This window comes from Mustela nigripes, chromosome 2 (assembly GCF_022355385.1).
Source record: "Mustela nigripes isolate SB6536 chromosome 2, MUSNIG.SB6536, whole genome shotgun sequence".
Classification (NCBI taxonomy): domain Eukaryota; kingdom Metazoa; phylum Chordata; class Mammalia; order Carnivora; family Mustelidae; genus Mustela; species Mustela nigripes.
In genome coordinates, this window is record NC_081558.1 from 80,049,070 (window position 1) to 80,073,820 (window position 24,751).

General features: G+C 34.9%; 1 protein-coding gene across 1 annotated transcript in view; it reads right to left on the reverse strand.

Annotated features, from left to right (window-relative positions):
• UBE2E2 (ubiquitin conjugating enzyme E2 E2) overlaps nt 1-24,751 on the reverse strand; it is a 390,132-nt gene that overhangs the window by 243,422 nt on the left and 121,959 nt on the right. The gene's annotated exons all lie outside the window — the stretch shown is intronic.

Below are 24,751 nucleotides of genomic sequence, written 5' to 3' on the forward strand. Positions count from 1 at the left end.
AATTATAAAAACGGAATGTAGAAAGGGAACAACCTGGTATTGTACATCTAGCCTCTCTATATGAAGTATTCTAGGAAATAGAATCAAGTTGAGAATAAATCAAATTGAGCCACTGGGGCTCAGTCGGTTAAGCCTCTGCCTCTGGCTCAGGTCATGATCCCAGGGTTCTAGGACGGAGTCCCACATAGGGCTCCTTGCTCAGCAGGGAGCCTCTTGCTTCTCCCTGTGTTTCCCATTCCCCCTGCTTGTGCTCACTCTCTCTCTAACAAATAAATTAAATCTTTAAAAAATATATAAAGGAACAAAATCAAAATCACCATAGTGCAAAGCTTTCTAAATAAATTTTACTGTATTTTCACAGGAATGTTGAGAAAGGGAAGGATGGATGGATATGTTCTGTGAAATGGTGAGAAAACAGGGAATTGCTGAGAATGGCATTTTAATATTTAAGGACCTGAGATGGTGAGGGAAGAAATCATTAGCTTCATCAGTGGTAGAAGCAGAACTACCAGATTCATCTGAATATAAAGAGAATGAATGTGTTGAGTTCTAGAAATGGGAGGAAAAGGAGATGAAGAAAGACAATCAAAGAACACACTAGTGGAAAAAAAAAAAAAGAATACACTAGTGGAAAACAGCAGTAGGAAGATGAATAGGTAAATGAAAACCATCTTTGAGTACAGTTCTCTCAGAAATAAGGAAGGCAGTGGAAGTGAAAGCAGAAAAGAAAAATAAGGCTACTGCTTACAGAATTTAAAGTGTTTCTGAAGACAGTTTAGTGTGAGTGACAAGCATTTTATGTATATGATGAAATCTACAACCAGTTGTAAACATATTTTTAATGAATGTTTTTTGACTTGTTAAATATCAATACCCTACATACAGCATTATGGATATCTTATATTTTTCACTCAATGACATTAATTCATTCTCTATATTTTCTCAATTAAATATATTCTCACAACAGCAAGTTTTCTACCCAGGCAACTATGTCCCTGTTATCTAATTTTTTTTTAAGATTTTATTTATTTATTTGACAGAGAAAGATCACAAGTAGGCAGAGAGAGAGGGAAGCAGGCTCCCTGCTGAGCAGAGAGCCTGATGCAGGACTCGATCCCAGGACCCTGAGATCATGACCTGAGCCGAAGGCAGCGGCTTAACCCACTGAGCCACCCAGGTGCCCCTCTAATTGTTTATTTTTCCATAAAATAAGAACTGTTTTTCATTTAACAGGATATGAGAGAATAAAGTCAAAAGTAGGAAAGGTTCTTCTGGAAATACATTGGGAAGAGAAGGTGGCAACAGAAGGCACTCAACAAGTCTGTACTTTTGAAACAGACATGGTAATTTATATAGAATTGGAGGTGAATTGAAAATAACTAGAGAACCAAAACTTCTAAATAATAATAGATGGTGGTTTTGAGAGACATGAGGAAACTTTCTAAGGTGGTAATAATGTTTAGTACTTTGATCTGATTGCTGATTACATGGGTTTCTTTCTACCTTAAAAGTCACCGAGCTGTATAATATAGAAAGAAATCTTAATATTTACACATTTTGCTGTATGTAAACTGTATCAATTTTTTAAAAAGCAAGAAAAAACCTCAACTGAATTCTAATAGGTGTTTCAGACTAAGATATTGTTTTCAATTTTTTTTTATTATTTCTATTGGATATATACTTAGGTATCATATTTGATGCTACTTTTAAAATCTTTTTTAAAGTGATGATACCCTAGAAAGGAAAACTAGCCAGTATATTTCATTTATAACTGTCATGAACAGAGATTTCCCAACACTAACCTCTGTTTTAGATTCCTGCTGTTGCTTCTGCACTATTAGTTGGTGTCAGCAGGGGGTTAACAGCATTCAACTTAACCTTGCTATTTGTACTCTGTTTTGAAATTTTTTTCTTTTTTCCACATTTAACTTCCTTACATGGATTCTCCATTTTAAGGATCTGTGCATGCACCATGGGGTCTATACACTGAAAGAATGTAAGTGCAGATAAGCACACAATAAAAGTACATTTAAAGATAATGTGAAGCTCTAAGACCTTTTTTTCCCCAGGAGCACAAAGGCTTTGCTGTGAAAATCACTGCAACAAGAGAAAAACTTTGTAAGACGACTCATCCTATTATTTTTCTGATTACAGACTTGTTTAAAATATGTCAGAACTGTATAGGTATGAATTATAGGTTATATGCGATAAATGGACATATGACCGATACAACAACTACTGTAGCGAGCCATGAAATCACATGGGAAGTAATTCCTCTCTCTCACACACACACATTGAAATTATAAAATCTATTATGGCCTCGGGTCTTATCCTTTACTACTTCCCCAATTTCTCTCTCTCTACTCTCCCCTCACCTCCCTGTCCTCTCCTTCTTGACCTTTCTATCCTTTAAATGCTGAGCCCTTCACAGTTAAAACACAGTTTTCAGCAGCAGGATGGAGAGGAACAAGTGAACTGAAGAGGGATGTCTAAACCCCAGATCTGCAACCCATCTCATTGAATGCTGGTGAACCTCCTATGCTTATGCGTGATCCTTGCTTGCTCTGAGTAGATATTGCGTATAAGACTAGATTAATGAAAATGGAAAGGAAGGAATGCCACCACAAATTCTTATTATTTGGTGAGAACAGTAATAAAGAAATACCCGCCCATGCAGTTTAAACAGTTGAAAGAGAGCCCTGTTTCCCTCCTCTTCCACCTCCAATCTCCTTCATTCCTAAAGCACCATTTTACACAACTCTAGCACACTCTTCTCTTAGTCTGGAGCCCAGGATTCTGCTCATTTCATTTTCACGTGTAGAGACACCAAAGTGAAAACAACAACATAAGCAACTCCAGTGGCTTGGAGTTGAGGTAAACCCAGATCTTACACAACTCCAGCACATTCTCCTCTTAGTCTGGAGCCCAGGATTCTGCTAGTTTCATTTTCATGTGCAGGGCACCCTGTTCGGTGCTAGAGACACCAAAGTGAAAACAACAACATACACCTCCAGCGGCTTGGAGTTGAGGGAGACCCAGATCTGCCACTGTATGTAGCAAGGAAGAGACGTGTTCTCCCAAGCAAGGATTCTGAAAGCCTTTCTCCAGAAGAGGATTATATTAACCCAGGCATTGTGCTATAGTACTGGTCTACTATTATACAGGGATGATATACTTCCTAATTTGTACCTACTGTCCTGGCATATTCATTTTTTTTAAAAATCCCCTTTCGCTGCCCCCAAAATCTGGACTATATGGTCACTCTAAGTCATAACAAAAATGAAATTCCCAAGATGGGTAGGGATTGTTTAACAAAAGCCCCAAATACAAACATATGACATTAAGTACTTTAAAGTTAATGTGGTAGCAGCAATGTTTAAAAATATTATAAACACAGATGCTCATTAAATGTTTTTCAAAACAAAACACTCTTTGAAAAGAGGGTTGTCATTACTGTGATATAATTTCTACAAGATGTCTGTAGCAATGTCCATACAATTTATGTAGAATAACCACCTACTATTTAAAACATCAAGTCAAACACAGTGACATAAAATCTTTACAGAAGAGAACTTGAATATTTCAGTCAGGGATCTTTCAGCTTTAAACATAAAATTAAATGTTTAGATCAGTTCTTCATGATTAAAGTTAAAGAATCATGGGCCTGCATTTTGAACACTGCTTTTAACCCATGATAAATGGAGAAAACAAATAATGTTTAAAATAGAAATATTGATTTTAGCATTTGACAAATGTTTTATATTTATCTTTTTATCTACCTTTGAAGACATTGCTTCATGTAAATTATTCTATACATTTAAATGCATAGGTATGAAATTGGAATTAGTAAAACATGCTCTAGTAAAAAGAAAGTTTGTTTTCTGATTTAATACTAATCAACCATTGCTAATGTGCTATAAAATCCTACTTTAGAGAGATACTGACTCCAATTATTAAAGTTAACGGCCTCCGGTTGCCTCATGTTGCCTTACTGTAGGACATTAAGCATGAAGAACCCATAATTTAATTATCACCTGTTAATATTGGCTCTAAGTTCATTTCTCCCCTTTCAGGATGAAACTTCAGTGATAAGCCATTTAAAAACCATTATCTTCCTACTCAAAACACCAGCCTGCTAACTATACCCACAGTATACAGATCACATATCTGCTGGGACTTTCAAGACGGAACTTGTTGCCTCCTGACTTTAGGGATTGCTAAATTGAAGTAAACTATTATTTCTGTCAATTTTTCATAATAATTTTTTAAAAGATTTTATTTATTTGACAGACAGAGATCACAAGTAGGCAGGCTCCTTGCTGAGCAGAGAGCCCGATGTGGGGCCTGATCTCAGGACCCTGGGATCATGACCTGAGCCAAAGGCAGAGGCTTTAACCCACTGAGCCACTCAGGTGCCCCTTTCATTCTAATTTCTAAAATCTCTGGATTATATAAAGATTGTAACTTATTCCTTCAATGCATTTATATACTTTAAAAACCATTGAAGAAGTGGAGAGTTATGTTATTCTACAATAATAAACGGCAAAGACTTAAAGAACTATACACACTTATTCCTATTTGGACATCATAAGATGTAAAAAAAAATCAGAGAATGTGATGCAAAAAGAGGGTTAGCTTATCATAAAATCCCACTGATATGCACTGGAGAAATATACAGCTCATTTATAGGAATTTATTAGAAAATCTGTCCCCTGTATCCTCCCTATACATGTACCATTCTACTGAAATCTAATTTTATCAGTTCACTCAAGAGAATGAAACTCAGAGAAATTCATTTGTGTTAACCAAACTCACAAGAGATTGATTTATAAACTAATAAATCACTTTATAATTTACCAAGGGAATGCTACCTGATCCAAGAACCCCAAAAATTTACCTAATGTTTTTGAGTTCTTACTACTATCAGTGCTGGCACTACAATGAATACAAAGGTGAAAAACAATCCACCTTCTCAGTAAGTTTATAATTTGGTGAGAGGGCTTGGAAAACAATAGATAAAATACAAGCCAGATTATAATTAATACGGGAGTGGTATGTAGTGGTTAAATGTATAGAAGAGGTCCAATACTTTCTTCTAGGTAGAATCTTATAGATAGGAAACCAAATTATTCTTCAGATGGATTTCTAGTGAATACATTTTAAGGTAGATTTCTCTCAAATCACTGCTGGTTAATAAATTATCTTTCCCACTTCCCTGCATATTTCTGTATTAAAAAACCATAACCAGCTGTCTACAACTAGGATATGTTTGCTCTTGGATACATTCTAGACACTCTAAAAAAAAAAATTTTTTTCAAACTGTAACACATTCAGATCCATGTAGTCTTCTTCCTGCAGTTAACTATTATAACAACAATCTCTTCTGTACTCTAGTGTCAAAACTTGTAGGTTGACTCCAAAGTTAGTGTATAAGGCAAAAATTATATATAGTCAAAATGTCCATAAAAATTTCATAGACTATATATATCCATAATACATATATTAGAAAAAATAGGTTCTGTAAAATAATATTCAGTAACATAAATGTATGTTTAGTAAAACATTATATAAGAGAATATATAATCCAAACATAATTTTAAAGTATTTGAATTATACTACTTTCTCTTAAAGGAGTATATATGTAAAAGAATTTGTACAAATTAAATGTATATATATATATATATATATGCATATCCATTATCATAATACCTATATTTGTAGATTTCTTCCATTGAACAGAATTTAAATAGACCACCACCTAACAAAAGGTACTGAAATCAGTTGTCTTTAAATCACAAGATGGACTGTGCTCCTTTGAGGAGCTTTCCAAAAGTCAGTTTATTTTAGAAATTTTATGTGGATTCTTATTAGCTTCGGTCTCAGGAATCTCTCCTAGATTTGGATGTCAGTCTGCTTTTCTCTAATTACTATATTCATACCCAAATATACCATGCATCTGGTGGGCATTGAGCCCATATTCCTGCTCTGACCACAGATAGATAAACATCTGCAAGGAAGTCACAGGAAGGAAATCAAAGCCCTGACCATCAATTTCTTACACTGCACTCAATCAGCTGAGCCTCAGTACTGTATACCTGAAATGATAAAAGTCTCATTTAGCAAGCACATTGAAGTAGGAGTAGTTGTGTATACATGTTTCAGCCTGCATCAGAGGTATGTTACCATGTGACATGGCTCACTATAATAATAATCTTTTGTAATCATTAATGATATTATTACTGATGGTATACTGTTGCCTGATCATTTTTGTAATGAGATTGATATTATCTCTACAATATGCAAAAGCCCTGATTTGAAAGCAAGGGTAAGAACCAGAACAATGGTTTCCCCCATCTACTAGATCGGCCAACGGTCCATTTATTAGATCATAGCCATTATGCAGAATATTGGGAGGACTTTGTGAAAGATGATTTTTAGAATCTGGAATTGGAAGTGTGTAGAGCTCAGGCTCTGGAATCCAACAGTGTGTGAATTTCACCTATTCCACTTACTGGCTGGGTGACCTCTAGCAAGTTATTTTAAATTTTTTTCAAGGCTCAGTTCCTTAGCTCCCTTAGGGTTTTGGCTCTTTTTTTAAGTAGGCTTCATGCCCAGTGTGGGGTTTGGAACAACGAAGATTGAGAATCGCATGTTCTACCCACTGAGCCAGTTAGCCACTCCTCCCTGAGGGTTTTTTAGACAATTAAACGAAACTGATAAAGTGCTTAGCACAGTCCCTGGTATATGATTAGAGTTTAATAAATATTATGTATTTTTTAATTTTGATTACAGTGCTTGGAATTTCAAGTTTTCAATAATTTTTACACATCTCTTATATGTGCACCTGTATGAGGTGACAATCTGTGGTTAATTTGATTATTCTCCCTAGAAACAACAAGATATTTAACTATATATATGCTAACAAAGACACACATAATCACCATTCCAACACCTATTTTTGGTGTCTTAAAGTTAATCATTCCTTTCATAATATTTTCTTAACCTGCTATAATGTGAGATCTAGGACTACAGCTGAGCATATTAAAAGCAGAATAGGAAACCACACGTTTCTTAAAATAAAACAAAGTTTCACACACATGATGTTTATATATCTATCTAATAAGGAAATAAAGTCAGTAAGCAGAATGTACTCAAAGCTAACCAGAAAAGAGTTAAAAAAAAAAAAAAACCACAGTTTACTTTAAAATAATACACATTTTATTTTCATTAGTATGTAAAGGAATTTCATTGTAAGATGCTTTTTAAAAAATTTTCAAAGCTATGTGTATCCCACCTGGTAATTCTGTGGTGGTGATTACACACTAAAACACACACGTGATGCTAAAGCTGAATAGGACTTGCTATTTTGTCCTTCCAAACCTTATTAACATGTATGCCATGTAACCAACCTATCCTTTGCAGGGACCAGCAAGTCAAACTCATGTTTTTCAGAGCTTGATATGTGAGCTATTGGTGACCAAGACTGTGTGGGTAGCTCTCAATTTTTCTTTATTAATGTGTACCAAATACCATGATCATCTCCTATTAATTATAAGTGAATTGGCTTTTGTTTTTGAATTGATAGTTTCCTTATAATGCACACTTACTTAGGCTTTAAAAAAGGTGTGTTGATTTAAAAATTCCTCAAGAAAATTAGTATGAGGATAGGGCAAAATGTATAAAGTCACATCAATTGGCTAACATTGTGGAGACTGAACTAAACAAACAGAAGTGGATAATCAATGACATTTTAACCTAAAATATTACTTGACAGACCTAAATTTTACCTGAGAGAATAGTAACATTAATACTAATTTTGTTTGACAAATCTCTGACTTCCTGTAACTATCACGTATTTAGTAGCAGTGATTTGCTAACTTTTGTACAAATTCTGTTGTCTACATACATCTGAGATGTTCAAGTGTTTTCTTCAAAATTGGCACTGCTATATATTTATACATATCTTTAGGAGAGAGGTTTCCTTTCAAAAATGTATGGATACTGATTGACTATCAATAAAAGGTATTCTTTTTATTGATACTGACTGATCTTATTATAAGATTAAGTATCTGTGGATCAGTAAAGCACTGGAAATTTTAAAATACATAAAGTAGCTCCTCACACCTGAAAAAATATTCCATAGAGTTTCTCCTATGTTCCTTCAAGATCGTGTATTTACTAAGTCCTAATTATATCTCTGGTATGGTGCTAAATTTTGAGTATAGTATGGAAATCAAAATAGACATGGTTCCTACCCTCCTGAATCATTCAACTACTGGGCCCTCTGAGAATATGACACTTAAGTTGAAAATGTGAAGGGGGTAGAACAGGTAAGGTCCCAGCATAAGGAAAATATGCAAAGACTGAGAGGCAGCAAGGAGTTTGGTTTATTAGACAAACTCAAAATTAGTCTGTGCAGTGAAAGCTTAAGTGAGTAAGGGGAAGCATGGTGAAAGATAAACATGGAAAGGTAAGCAGGAGTCACTATGGCAGTTTTTCTCCCAGTGAAACCCAACACACAGCTAAAATTGTTACTTTACCTTGAATATAAAGGGAGAAATATTGAGAAGATTTGAGTACCATGAAAGAATGATCCATAAAATTGCTATACTTCTTTACTGGGATTAAAAAAAAAAAATCCACCAGAACATCATTTTGTTGAAATTTCTATAAATTTCATCTCTAATTTCTAAACTCACTTAGGTTACTACAGGAAAATGTCCACTTGGGAAATGCCACACAAAGTCCCTTCAATTTTCCTTTTTTTCCCTTTAGCCAGCTGCTACTTGTAGCTACAGTACCACACCTCCCATGTTCCCCCCAAATATAAGAAGGAAATACAGAATTGGGTTTCTGGTGACAGAATAAAGAAGGAGGGTTGGAGGGCTACATAAGGACAGCCTTCTCCTATTTTCTCTCTAGCAGGTCTCTGTGCCCTATGCCACCTCTTCATATTTTATGCAGAAACTCTACAGTCTGATAAAATCTTCCTGAGACTTGGTCTCCCTGACCTTCATCCTCTATAGTCCCATTTTCACATTCTTTTTTCTGCTCAGCTCTGTTGGAGTGCTTATGCACCAACTAGCAATGACTTTGATCTTGCGGTTAAATTTCTTTCTTTTTTTTTTTTTTTTTTTAAATAGGGGGAAGTAGGGGAAGCAGGGGAAGTAGCAGGCAGAGGGAGAAGCAGGCTTCTCACTGAGCAAGGAGCCTAACGTGGGGCTTGATCCCAGGACTACAGGATCATGACCTGAGCCCAAGGCAGCCACTTAACCAGCTGAGCCACCCAGGTGTTCAATCTTGGGGGTTCTTTAAATGGTGTAGATATCTGTTGTTTTACTACACCTTTGAGTATGCTTTCCCCAGATTCAGCACTGAATTTCCTAGTGATACTCTTTATTTCAGGTACACTGTAACTTTTAAAAAAATGAACAATCATGAGATTTTAAAAACAGTATACAAAATAATTTAACTGAGTTAATGAATTCCAGACAATAAGCATTAAGGTAGACAGACCAAGTTTTGAAATATAACTGGTTCCAAAGTTACAAACAACTTGAACTGAACTATATTTTCATTTTCGATAATCTTGTTCTGTGATTCACTGTGCAAGTCCATAGTGTTATCATTGATATTTTAGTGGTGTTAGTGAATAATGCCTTCATTCTTCCTGCTATCCTCACTGGAAGCACACTTGATTTAATTCCTATTCTCTAACTAAAGACTTTTAGATAATCTCCCTACTGTCTGTTCTCTTTTGTTTCTATTTCCCACATTAAAAACAACTAAAAAACTGTATTTTCAGCACACACTTCTAGGTTCAGGATAAGGTTATGGTGTAGATTAGCGCTGGATTCAAATCAGATGGTCAGATATGACCTTTTTCTAGGTATATGTGGAAAAAATGTATAGAAAAAAGAGAAAAGTTATCCAATATCCTAATAAATCCATAAATTTCTATGTCTGTGAACAGAAAATGTCAAATGATCATCAACTTTTAGTTTATGCAACTATCTCAGAAAAGGCAGGATATTTTTTTCATGTTTAAGATCAGATTTGTTTAGGAAAAAATCTCTAAGGTGATAAGTGTGTGTCATTCTTTTTAGAGCCCTACATTGCTCCACATGGCCTTCCTGCCAGTACCCTGGTGGCCAGAATTCTGGTTCATAGAGCATTTCTTGTCCCCCTAAAATACACTAATATCAGTCAGGAAGGGACAAATTACTAATTAAAAGAAACCACACACTACTTTCCAAGTATCATTTAGAAATACATCCCAATACTTTTTTCTACCAGTGAGAATGCAGTTCACACTCAATTTATTCTTTTTAGGAACATGATTTCACAAAGTCTTGTTTCATCTGTGTGATCTACTTTAGATAAAAATTAAGTTTTCTTTTGGTGTGGTGTTGGTTATGTTAACTTCTTTAGATGCCAGTTACCCAGTGTTTGAGGCCATTGTGACCTGGAGATGAAGACAGATAAAGACTAAGGCGGCAAGGGGCAGGGTAGCTGCTGACCACAAGCATCTCACAAAGTTATGCTGGTAGTTCTCTATGTTTAGATCATTCTCTCTCTTTCTACTCCTTTCCCATCCTGGAGATAACTTACTCTAACAACCCATTTTTTTGAAATTACTGTAACTGAGAGATTATTAGTTATATTTACCACTGGTAGCTCACCTGGATTAATAATACTATTTACAGTTTATGAAATGTCAATAAAACAAGATAAGTGAAGTTATGGTATTATTCATAAGTTCTAGTTTGAGTTTACTGTGAGCATATGAATGGCATATTTGGGAGAGAAGTTGACAGTCATATTTTAAAATGACTCCAAACTTTTATTTTGGAAAAAATAGTATTTATTACATATAATTAATTATTCTATAATTATTACTAACCAAGGGTTCTATAATTATTTTTTCCTATATGTTTAAAAACCTGTACAAAGGACCACACATGAGAAGAATGGCATGTTTTTCACCTCACTGCTAGGTCAGCCTAGAAGCTGAGAGGTAATTGGAATGAACAGATGTAAATCATAAAGGGCACTGTAATTCAAGTTAAGGAATATATATTCACCTAAAGACAAAGAAGAGCAGTTGAAAAGTTTTAATTTTAAATGGAGTAACATTTTCAGATTGGAGTTTCAGGAAGTATTAAGCAGAATTTGAAGAATGGACTTGAAGAAAGAAAATTCGACATAGGAAGAGCAATTAGGAAATTACTGCATTAATACGGGTGAGACTGACTAGATATTGATACAAAGGTGAGGAGTTAGGAACTCAAGAGTTTTGATTGAGCCATGAGTGAATATGCATACATTTGGGGGGGGGTTGAAAGGGCTAGTGTGATAAATTCAGTTTGGGGCATACTGAATTTAAAGAATCTTTGGGACATCCAAGTGAAAATGTTCGTAAACAGGGAACATAGCAAACTTAAAAGGAAAGACCTAGATTAGGAACATGTATTTGGAGATCCAGCAAGTAGGAGGATGAAATACAGGGATATAGATGAAATCTAGACTTAGTATACAGAATGATAAAGAAGTCAACTGGCTTTGAAGAGATGAACAGAAGAAAAGGTGAGGGCTTCTAGTTTTTCCTTATCAGTGAAAAGAAAACCATTTTAAAAGGGACATTAACATAAATTCTAAAATACCTGCCCTGTTCCTGTATAGATTTCAAAAACACTCAAAAGTTTTTAACCAACTCATCTGCTCTAATTATTTAATTTAATCTTCTTCTTGCTGTTTATATCAAATTATCCTTTACTTTAGTTGTAGCCATTATTTGTACTCTCTGTCCCTGGTTTGCAAGCTATTGTTTTAGAATCATGTTTCTTTCAATGCAAAGGGATCGCTTACTTTCTATTTTATCCCCTTATTTCTTCAATTTGGTTGCATTTGATTTAAATACTGGTATATATCTACAGTGGTTATCAACCTTTTTCAGTGCAAATCTATATTTTAGGTACATTATGTGTTGAATTGGCATCTGTGGGCCAGTCTATGAACCTGTTATTTATCATTTCCTTGGGAAAGTATATTCTGAGTTTCTATTACTTATTTTAAAGAAATTTGGGAATGTAACTTGCCTTAAATAAGGAGCCTGGCTATATGGGAAAATGGCCCAGTGTCTCTCAATTTCCAAAAGTCTGATCATATACTCTGATGTTACAGGACTTTCAACTAAATCATTCTATATATAGTACCAGTATGATTTACTCATAGGCAAATGAATGCACAGGCAAATAGTCTATACATACCCATCAATAAAATGAATTATTTCCAATACAAAGACTTCAGTTTGTTATTTAAAAAACTATTAATAAACTGGCTCCACAATTTAAAAGCACTTAATGTGCTCAAAATGATGTCTTATATTAGAGGAGGGAGGGATATTTCTACACTAGAAAATTAGCCCTTTGGATATTTGTTATTGTTTTTTAAACCAAACTAACATAACTTAAAATTCTATCTTAGACAAGTGGTTAAGGCTACTAACATCTTGATAATGAAAGATGTCTCTAATGGTTTGTGAATTGCCTTAGATAAAGGATCTAATTAATCATTCTCATGATGTTTGTATTAAATTGTCCTTTGATTCGAGTTGCAACAATTATTTATACGTTCTGTTCCTGTTTGCAAACCATTGTTTTTAGAATCATGTTACTTTCAGTGGCTTTTCTATAAAGGAATCACTTCATTTCTGATTATCGCATTCACAGAAACAATTGTTTCTTAGATGCCCTGAGCTGTGTTTTATCACTTGATGTTGTGATCCAGTGTGCCCTTAAAGTATTTCTTCTGTTAGCCTGGTTTGTGGTCTCCCTATTTTAGATCAACCATGCAGCAGCTGCTTGGACAGCCTTCTGTCATCTATTTTCAGTAGTGTTATATAGCATCCCACATAGCTTCAAGGACGATAAATTGGCTGGACGCCAGGGCTTGCACTGTAATCCTGCCTTGTCATTTAATGTTAAGTGTATTTCACAGCTGACACTGAAGAAACTGCTTAAGAAATCAGATATGATCTTTAGCAGAGCCAAATCTCACTTTCGTATGCAGGGTTAGGTTCTGTTTTGATCAACACCAGGGCAAACACTATTTCAAAAAACTGTAACATTCTTCAATGTCCAATATATTGTTTCCATTCATCAGTCCATTCTCTCATATTTTTGATTCCTAAGATACATTTACTGATCTGTATTTGAATGGTATCTGTACCCTCAAAACAAACTAAATTTAACAAACTGTTCTGTGTGCACATATTGTTATTCACATCAAAATGTGCAGATCTGGAAAAAAAAAGTACAGGTCTGACCTTTTAACGTTTCCTCTTTTTAAAAATTAATTAATTTTTTAAAAAGATTTTATTTATTTATTTGAGAGAGAGACAGTGAGAGAGAGCATGAGCGAAGAGAAGGTCAGAGGGAGAAGCAGACTCCCCGTGGAGCTGGAAGCCCGATGCGGGACTCAATCCCAAGACTCCAGGATCATGACCTGAGCCGAAGGCAGTCGTCCAGCCAACTGAGCCACCCAGGCGTCCCTTTTTTTTTTTTTTTTTTTTTAATCTTCCCAATATTGTAGTCAGTTTACCACCAGTCATGTTGATTTCTGCCTGGTCAGTCTTGGTAAGAACAGGTACTTGAAAATTTTTGCTAATTAAGACCACCTTACAGGAAACTGGTACAAACATATCAAAACACTAAAAGAAAGAAATTGGGTTTATCAAGCTGTAACATGGCTAAGATGCCACAATAATAATTTTAATGGTTGCTGGACTCTGGTTGTTATTTAGCCAATATTTACCCATTATATTAGAAAGAGCATTATAAATTAACAAAAAAGTCTTGCCCTTTTTACTTAGTGAAATCCCAAAAACTCTTCTGGGGGAATTTTAAAAACTTTTTGAAGGAGCTTCTAACGTGAAGCAAAACTATCCAATTTGAATTTTACTAATTTTATCTGTTGAGCTAGAATGGGTGATTATAAAGCATAAGCTGTCAGCAAAGAGGATAAAAAGAAAAGCAAGGGGATGGATAATCTAAAAATTGTAGATGCCTGCCCTGAATATTTGAGTTGACTCTATCCTTAAATGATTCCTACCCCAGGTCAACATCAACACTGTTGCCAAATTAATCCATTCAGTTTCTACAGTGAGTCTCATTAGTAACTCTCTAATAGATGAGAAGAGTCCATTAAAGAATGCTGCCACAGTCATTTCATTAAATGGTTACTGACAGAATTTTAGTTAAAATTACAATCCAAAATTGTTATTCAACTGGTTATTTTGGGAAAAACAAAACAGACTTCTGTCTTTCCAGAGATTTAATGTTCTATTCTTTAATAGGCAGCAGGTAATCCAAACCAAATTTCCCAATTCATTTAGATTTTACATTAATGAGCGTTAGTAGGTAATTCTCATGATTAGTTAAATTTTGTGGGTGTTAGAGATGACTTGAATGGAGATCCAAAACAATTTTAAAAAGAGAAGACTTATCATTTGTGCTAAAAGTTTATAAGACAGCACATCTTTCCTTGGATTGATATATAGATGTTCATCTGGTAGTTTGCTTTCAGCTTTTCTTAAATGAAGGTGTTTTAAATTAAAGTGTCAGGATGATCCATCTTCAATCTTGACTCTTTTTATCAATTTACCTAGCACTTTCACTTTGGTGAACCACAAGATTTAAAGAAAGCACTGTGAGCCCAGTGTGTGCCATTAAATCTTTCTGGACTTTAGAAACCATATCTGTAAAATGGATTAAACAACTCCTCCTCCAGACCATTCCTGACTATAAAAGACAATTTCTTAAAGTACCTTGGGAACTCTAGCTGGTTTCAGAGAAGTGTTATCCTGGTCAACACAGCCTTCAAAATAATGGAGCTGGGCGCCTGGGTGGCTCAGTGGGTTAAGCCGCTGCCTTCGGCTCAGGTCATGATCTCAGGGTCCTGGGATCGAGTCCCACATCGGGCTCTCTGCTCAGAAGGGAGCCTGCTTCCCTCTCTCTCTCTCTCTGCCTGCCTTTCCATCTGCTTGTGATTTCTCTCTGTCAAATAAATAAATAAAATCTTAAAAAAAAAAAAAATAATGGAGCTATTGGAGGTAACAGGAGAGCTCACTATTTAAAAAGTTACATAAAATGTTACAATTATACTGAAAACCTGGATAAACTGTTATCAGGAATTTTATTACTGCACATTTACTAGCACTTAAAGATATTCTGTTCTTTCTTCGAGGTCAGCCTTAACTTTATGTCTGGTGAGCTAGGCCTTTTGTGGGAACTTACTAATAACATGGTGAGATCAAGAAGGAAGAGGATGATATTTGGGAAAAATTTTGTAAATTAAGGTAAACAGAATCTTAATTAATATTAAAAGCAAAATGAGGGAGTTAGTAGCTGTTATTTACATGTATATGTTTTCCAGAGCTGTGCTATATGAATGAAGGCATGGGAAGGAAAACATGGTAACGACCCCCAACAGAGCTTATTTTTAGGGGTGGGTATATTTATACTTAGAAAACACAAAACTTCGTAAGTCCTACATCATGAAATCTTTGATTATGTTGTAGACACAAACCTGTCATAGCAACTCAGGGAAACCATCAGTATGGACTTTATATTGTCAAAGGGGTTTTCTGAAGATTTTGGAACTTGAGCATACCATCTATCTCTGTATGCTGGATGGTTAGGAATTTTTCTGACAGGGAAAAAGTTCCAAGTAACAGCTTAACCTGGCACAAATAAGTGGTTAGCTCTATCACTACATCATCATTATTTTATTATTATCAAAATTGGAAAACTTGTGAAGGAAACCAGTTTGTGTGTTAAGATAAACTGAATTTTTTCAACTCCCCTGGTGCAAAATTAGTTCACTAAAATCATGGAGAATTATAAACACATTTATTTTTCCAGGTCAGGGCTGAATGCTCAGGCTATACTTATGTCTCTGACATTATATGAAATAAGTAGTTATTTTTAAAGTGTCCTGCCCATAAAGGAATAAAAATGAGTACATTCTTTTTCACAAACTCATTCTTTTGAGTTTATTCTATAGATAAATAATAAAAATATTTGTCTAATTGGTATTATAAGACCAGAGCTATTCATATACTGTATTTATTTTCCATAGATTTATCTGAATGTATCATGATTTTTTAATATGAGGCAGGCATATTTGAGTTTTCACATATTAAGAACCAGTGTCGAATTTAGTTTTGACACAATACTTCTCTAAATAGGCTAAGCAGTGCATTTTAGTCGAGTATTTTACACACTCAGATTAGGAGGTATGATTTTTATTTTGAAACAGTATCCTACTAGATACAAAGAATTTGTATCTTGGATTTTCAGATCAATTTTCATAGATTCTAAACTGTTGTCAGATCCTGTTATTTTGATGTATGAATCAGAAAATAGAATTCTTATTAGTAAAAGTTCTACTGCCTGACCTTCTGATCAGTTACAACTTACCCAAGTTACTAAATCAGAAAGCTTTGTAGAATACTTGCTTTTTGAAAATCATCTATGAAGGATGATGAAAAAGTAATCTATTTGAGATTAATATTTACAAAGATTTATTGGGTAAGAGGTAGAGGTAGGGTTTAAAATGAAGAGATATGTAAGACATGCATATGCAAATACATATAGAAGAGCTTTTAATTCTGGGGAGATTTAAATATAATGTTCATGATGTCTTAAGTAAATTATGGTTATAGATTACTCTGGGTGCAGGTCAGAAATTCTAACAGGCTATGAGATCATCTTCACATAAGGCACTATTTTATTCTGTATATTTATTCTTTAGTTCTTTCCAGAAGGTGAACTGGATTAGATTTTGATCACATTTCAAATAAATCCTCTACTTTCAACCTCTGCAAAATCTTTTTTATGGTGTCTGTAAAAAATAATCTTTGTGCATTTCCTGTATCCATTAAGTACTGTAATTATGATTTCCTTCTTTATCCATAAGACACAATTTTCTCATATTTTTTCTTGTTCTCATCTCACTGAAATTTTTTAAGTGAAATAATAAACAGAAAAATTAAGACAAGTCCCTAACAATTTGAAAATTGTGCAAAGCTAGTTTCTGTTATCGATGGCTTTGTGATTAATGGCTTTGTTATTAATGGCTTATATTTCTTCTTTCTTTACCATCCCTAATTATTTGTATTTGCTCTTGATATCAGGTATACTGTTTTAAGCACTCAGGTGCTGCAGTGGTATAAAGTGCCTGACAGTTTATTGAAAATAAACCAAGATAAATTATAGTTGTGGCAGAAGTTCCAGTGTTTGCTATTTCTGATATGATACCATCTGTGCCTCTGGTGAATTCCTTTAGACCTTTAAAATGGCCTGTAAAACCGCTCAATGGAAATTTGACTTTTTTTTCCCACTAATGCTACACATCGATAATTATTCTACCATACTCTCATACTTTTTAAATTAAAAACGTCAATTACTTTAGGTCCAGTAAAGGTAAAAAAGTGAAAGATTTCAGAAGTGGAAATAACCTTGTGGAATTATCTACTCTATCTTTTCCTTTCAAAAAAATATTTTAACCATCAAATGCATTTAATTCCCATCTTCCTTTTTTTATTCAACAGACCGTCAAGTACACACAAATTATCAAATGCTATTTTTGAAATGAAAGCTAAATCATGTCACTACTCTGTTCAAAACTCTCTAGTGACTTCTCATCTCACATAAGCTAAAATCCTTATAGTGGCCATCAGGATTCAACATGACCTAGACTTCTGCTTCCTCTCTGACCTCATCTCCTTGCACTCTTCCCATGCCTCACTCTGCTCCAGTCATATTGGTCTCCCATGGGTTCCTCTAGCATGACAAGAATGCTCTTTTCTGTCTGGGATACCTTTCTACCAGAGAAATTAAATTGGCACAGCTTGCTCTCTCATTATTTTCATGTATTTTCACAAATGTCAACTTATTAGAGAGGTCTTTCCTTGATCACCTATCTGAAATCAAAACCTCATACTACCACCACCCACCACCACCCACCACCACCATCTACTACAACAAGTCCTGTCTATCTACCCCTTTCCCAGCTTCACTTTGTTGCAAAGTATTTATTATCTTCTGACATGCCATATAGTTTATGTCTTCACTTTCTTCTTCCTCCATAAGACTATAAACTCTAGGCTGACAGTGTTTTGTCTTTTCTTGTTTGCTCATTACTGTACTTCCAGCACCTGAAACAATTCCTGGCACACATGAGGTATTCAACACATTATCTGTTTAATGACCAAAAACTGGCTTAATAAAACAATGCCTTTTCTCTGCTCTGCTTTGTACCAATATTCACTTTTCTAGTTTATAAAAGTGATTTATACCATTTACCCACATACATAACCTAAGCTTAATTGAAAGAATTCAAAATAACTTCATGACAACATTTAAAACCTGAACTTGGCTTTGATTTACTTTTAAAAACCAGTGTTATGCATGAGTAGGTTGAAACTAAAAAGATGGAAAGGATGTACATGCAAACATTAATTTTTTTTTTTAAAGATTTTATTTATTAGAGGGAGAGAGAGGGAGAGAGCGAGCACAGGCAGACAGAATGGCAGGCAGAGGCAGAGGGAGAAGCAGGCTCCCTGCTGAGCAAGGAGCCCGATGTGGGACTCAATCCCAGGATGCTGGGATCATGACCTGAGCCGAAGGCAGCTGCTTAACCAACTGAGCCACCCAGGCGTCCCGCAAACATTAATTTTTTAAAAAGCAGGAATAGCTATACTAACATCAGATAAAGGAGACTTCAAAGCAAGAAAACTATTAGAGACAAACAAGGACACTACATAATAATAAAAAGATTACTCCATCAGAAAGATACAATCCTAAATGTAAATACATGAAACTAGAAAATCTTAAAATACATCAAGCAAAAACTAATAGAACTGAAAGAAGAAACAGATCAATCCACAATTATAGTTGGGAACTTCAGTACCCCACTGCCAGTAACTGAGAGCACTATGAGATAGAAAATCAGGAAGGTAGAGAAGAATTGAACAAATAATCAACTCTCAGGATATAATCTACATACATAGATCACTCCATACAAAAACAGCACATTCTTTTCAAGAGCCCATGGAATAGTCAACACACTGTATCTCGGGCATCTAAACCGATAAGGAAGAAGAAGTAAACCTCTGAGTACCCGCATATGACATGATACTGTCTAGAGAAAACCCTAAAGACTCCACCGAAAAACTACTAAAACTGATAAATGAATTCAGTGAAGTCACAGAATACAAAAACAATGTACAGATATCTGTTGCATTACTACACACTAATAATGAAGCAGCAGAAAGTGAAATTAAGGAAACAGTCTCTTTTACAACTGCAACAAAAACAATAAAAAATCAAGGAATAAACTTAACAAAGAAGCAAAAGACCTGTATTCTGAAAACTATATAACAATGATAAGAGAAATTCAAGATGATGCAAAGAAATGCAAAGACATGCCATGTTCAAGGGTTGAAAGAACAAATACTGTCAAAATGTCTATACAACCCAAAGCAATCTACACATTTAATGCAACCCCTATCAAAACACCAGCAGCATTTTTCACAGAAATATAACAATCTTAAAATGTGTATGGGTCCACAAAAGATTCTAAAGAGCCAAAACAATCTTGAAAAACAAAAGCAAAACTAGAGGTATCACAATTAGAGATCTAAAGTTATATTACAAAGCAGTAGTAATTAAAACAGTATGGTACTGACATAAAATAGACAAAAAGATTAGGGCACCTAAATGGCTGGGTTCATTAAATGTCCACATCTTGATTTCAGCTTAGGTCATGATCTCAGGGTTGTGAGATTGAGCCCCAAGTCCAGCTCCACACTCAGTGGGGAATCTTCTTGGCCCTCTCCCTCCCCCACTTGAACACACACTCTCACTCTGCCCCTCCTCCAACATGCAAGCAAATGTGTACACACTCTCTCTCACTCTCTCCCCCCTCACTCTCTCTCGCTCTCAAATAAATAAAATCTTTTAAAAAATAGACACAAATATCAATGGGATTGAATATAAAACTCAGAAATAAACCCACAATTATATTGTCAATTAATCTTCAACAAAGCAGCAAAGAATATACAATGGGAAAAAGTCTCTTCAACAAATAATGTTGGGAAAACTGGATAGCTATATGCAAAAGAATGGACCACTTTCTTTCATCATAAACAAAAATAAATTCAATGGATTATACACCTACATGTGAGGCCTGAAACCATAAAAATCCTTGAAGAGAGAGCAGGCAGTAATGTCTCTGACACTGGCTGTAGCAACATTTTTCTAGATATGTCTCCAGAGGCAAGGGAAATGAAACCAAAAATAAACTACTGGGACTACTTAAAAAATAAAAAGTTTCTAGACAGAGAAGGACAAAATCAACAAAACTAAACCTACTGAATGGGAGAAGATATTCGTAAATGATACATCTGATAAAGGGTTAGTGTCAAAAATATATAAAGAACTTATCAACTCAACACACAAAAAACAAATAATGCAATTTAAAAATGGGCAGAAGAGGGGCACCTGGGTGGCTCAGTGGGTTAAAGCCTCTGCCTTCGGCTCAGGTCATGATCCCAGAGTCCTAGGATCAAGCCCCGCATCGGGCTCTCTGCTCAGCAAGGAGCCTGCTTCCTCCTCTCTCTGATTGCCTCTATGCGTACTTGTGATCTCTGTCTTTCAAATAAATAAATAAAATCTTAAAAAAAAAAAATGGGCAGAAGACATGAACAGACATTTCTCCAAAGAAGATCTAGAGACGGTCAACAGATATGTGAAAAAGATGTTCAACATCCCAATATCAAGAAATGCATATCAAAAGTACAATGAGATTATAATCTCACACTTCTCAAAATGGTTAAAATCAAAAACACAAGAAACCACTAGTATTGGTAAGGATGTAGAGAAAAATGAACCTCTTGCACTGCTGGTGGGAATGCAAACTGGTACAGCCACTCTAGAAAATAGTATGGAGGTTCCTCAAAAAATTAAAACTAAAACTACTTTATGATTCAGATATCACATTATTACATATTTACCCCCAAAATACAAAAACACTAATTCAAAGGGACACATGCACATCTCTGTTTACAGCAGCATTATTTACAATAGCCAAATTATGGAAACAGCTCACATGACCATCAACTGATTAACGGATAAAGAAGATGCAGGGGTGTGGGTGTATGTGTGTGTGCACGCGCAAGCGCACGCACACATGCAACATGGAATATTATTCAGTCATAAAAAGGAATGAAATCTTGCCATTTGCAAGAATATGAACAGAACTAGAGAATACAGTGCAAAGCAAAATCAGTCAGGCAGAGAAAGACAAATACCATATAATCTCAATCATACCTGGAATTTAAGAAACAAAACAAATGAGCAAAGGAAAAAAAGAGACAGAGAGAGAGAGAGAGAAACCAAAAAAGAGACTTTTAACTATGAAGAAAAAACTGATGGTTACCAGAGAGGAAATGGATGGGGGTATGGGTGAAATAGGTGATAGGGAGTACATTTATCATGAATAAATAAATAAATAAATAAATAAATAAAAAAGGGCCCTTGGAATGGTCACCAATGTAGACGATATTTTGGGTCATGAAACAAACTTCAAAAAATTTTTAAAAATTGAAATCATACAAAGTATACTCCATCATAATGTAATGAAACTAAAAATGAACAAGAGACAACAGGAAAATCTATAATCCAGCAACATACTTAAATAATCCACATACCGAACAGGAAGTCTTAAAGGAAATAAACAAAAATACAAATAACTGAATGTAAATATACCATACCAAAATGTATGTAGTGGGGGATAATGCCCCAAACCTCACATCTGAGCTGCACATAATTACTTCCTTCCAAAGATTACAGCAAAGGCAGAAAAGAAAGGGCAACTTCATGTCGAGAAACCTGGCAAACACTACCTATGTCATGTGATCAAATTGAACATCAGTGATAAGTCACACTGAACACATGCACCCTTGACGAGATATGATGAAATGGCACTTTACCTCTGTGGTCTTCCTGCCAAGACCCATCAACCCTATTTTGAACGTTTGAAAAAATGGAAAAAAAAAAAAAATCAGACAAATCCCAGTTGAGGGACACCACAAAATATTTCACCAGCACTCCTCAAAACTGTCAAAGTCTAGTGGAGCCTAAAAGAGACATGATGAATGAATGTAATATGATATCCAGAATCAGATTCTGGAACAGAAAAAAAAAATGCTACATAAAAACTAAGGAAAAATAAAATGTGTACTCTGTAACAATATATCAATATTGGTTTATTGTTTGTTACAAACATATCATATCAGAATAAAAATTTAAATTTGAAATTTAACACCCCCTTCCCCTGCCAAATGGGGACCTAAGCCTAGGCAAAGAATTCTTTGACTTGGCACTAAAAGCATCATCCATTAAAAGCAAAATTGGATAAACATATCCTCATCAGAATTTAAAACATTTGCTCTATGAAAGATTCTATTCAGAGAATGATAAGACTGGGGAAAATATCTGAAAATCATATATCTAACCCCGTATCTAGAATATATAAAGAACTCCCACAACTGAATAGTAGACAAGCAAACCACCCAATCAGAAAATGGGCAAAATCATAATGAGACATTTCACCAAAGAGGATGTAGAGGTGACAAATAAACACAAGAAAAGATGTTCAACTTCAATACCAAAATGAAATGTAAACTATACCCATCATGTACTATCACAACATACCTATCGAAATGGATAAAAGAAAAAAATAGTGATAAGATCAAATGCTGGTGAAGATGAAGAACAACTGGATACATAGCTGGTAGAAATACAAAATGGTAGAGGCACTTCAGAAAAAAGTTTTGCAATTTCTTATAAAACTGAACATGCACTTACCTATCTCTCGAACATCCAACTCTGATAAATGAAAACTTCATAAAAAACATAAACATGAATGTTCATAGCAGATTTATTTGTAATAGACCCAAAGAGAAAACAACTCAAATGTCCTTCAATAGGTGAATGGGTAGATTGTGAGCCACATTCACAAGATGAAATACCACTAAGCAATAAAAAAAAATACTATTAATACACACCAGAAAATTATTCTGCTGAGTAAAAAAATCCAATCTTAAAAGGTAATATACTATCATTTCATTCATATAACAACCTTGAAAATAACAAAATGATAATGGTTGCAGCCTAAAAGAGGGTATTATGAGGGATTCTAAGATGACGAACAGTTCCATATTTTTACCGTGATGATGTTTACACATGTGCTAAAACTTGATTGAACTAAATACACATACACATAAATGCATATTATATTTATGAAGTCTAGATACATTTGTTGGCTTTGTCGTTATCACAACTGTAATAACTGCTCTATTGTTATACAAGATGTTACAAAGAGAGAAAATTGAAGGGTTCAAGGAATCTCTTACTTCTGTTTCTTGTGGCTGTATTTGAATCTGTAATTCTCTGAAATAGAAAGCTTAATTTAGAAACCCAAATTAGGGGCCCCTGGGTGCCTCAATCAGTTAAGCATCTGTCTTCTGCTCAGATCATGATCTCGGGGTCCTAGGTTCGAGCCAGAGACCCATAGTGGGCTCTCTGATCAGTAGGAAGACTGCTTCCCCCTCTCCCTCTGCCTGCTGCTCCCCCTGCTTGTGCATGCTTGCTCACTCTCTCTCTCTCTCTCTCTCTGTGTCAAATAAATAAATAAAATCTTTAAAAACAAATAATAAATAAATAAATAAAAATCCAATATAATGAAATTGGCAGATATTTAAAGGATTATTAGCTTCTTTCATAATGAATCAGTGTTAAGGATTGAATAAGAGCTTAACACAGTGACTGGCACAAAGTAACCAATCAATATTAGCAAGTTCTATCACTATTATTTGAAAAGACTTAAGAGAAATAGGCATTACTTAAACAGGTTTTGAAAGGACTTTTTAATTGCACTGATTTTCTTGTTTTTAATTCTTAACAAAACAAAATCATTAAGATGTTTAATGCTTGTGAATGATACCCAAGTATCAAAGGATAAACTGGATATAAAAAAATTTTTTTTAATTACCATCTAAACATAATTACCCCAAGTTTCCTTTTTTTTTTTTTTAAGATTTTATTTATTTTACAGAGAGAGATCACAAGTAGACAGAGAGGCAGGCAGAGAGAGAGAGAGGGAAGCAGGCTCCCCGCTGAGCAGAGAGCCCAATGTGGGACTCGACGATCCCAGGACCCTGAGATCATGACCTGAGCCAAAGACAGAGGCTTAACCCACTGAGCCACCCAGGCACCCCCAAGTTTCCTTAAATTAACATGTTCTACTTTGAAAATCACAAGTAAGTCCTAACCAGATTACATGGTAATCTGGTGGCCAACCAACATATTAATAAACTGCCTGGGTGTTACAGAATCATAAAAAGATCATTAGAAGTAAGTGGTTTAACAATGCTGTTTTAAACTTTTTCAGTAACAGTAAATACTTTCTTGTCTTACGCTTTCTTATTGAGTTAGAATAAATTAGTTCTTTGGCCAAAACTATGTAACCTTGTTTATGTTTTCTGAGGCTAGGATGCTAATTTGGACTGATCTTAGAAGCAACTATGTAAGCAGATGCATCTGAATAGTTTAGAGCGTTTTAATATCCTAAAGCATTTATCCCATATCTAGTCCAATAACAATGCATAAAGCTGCTGGACAGT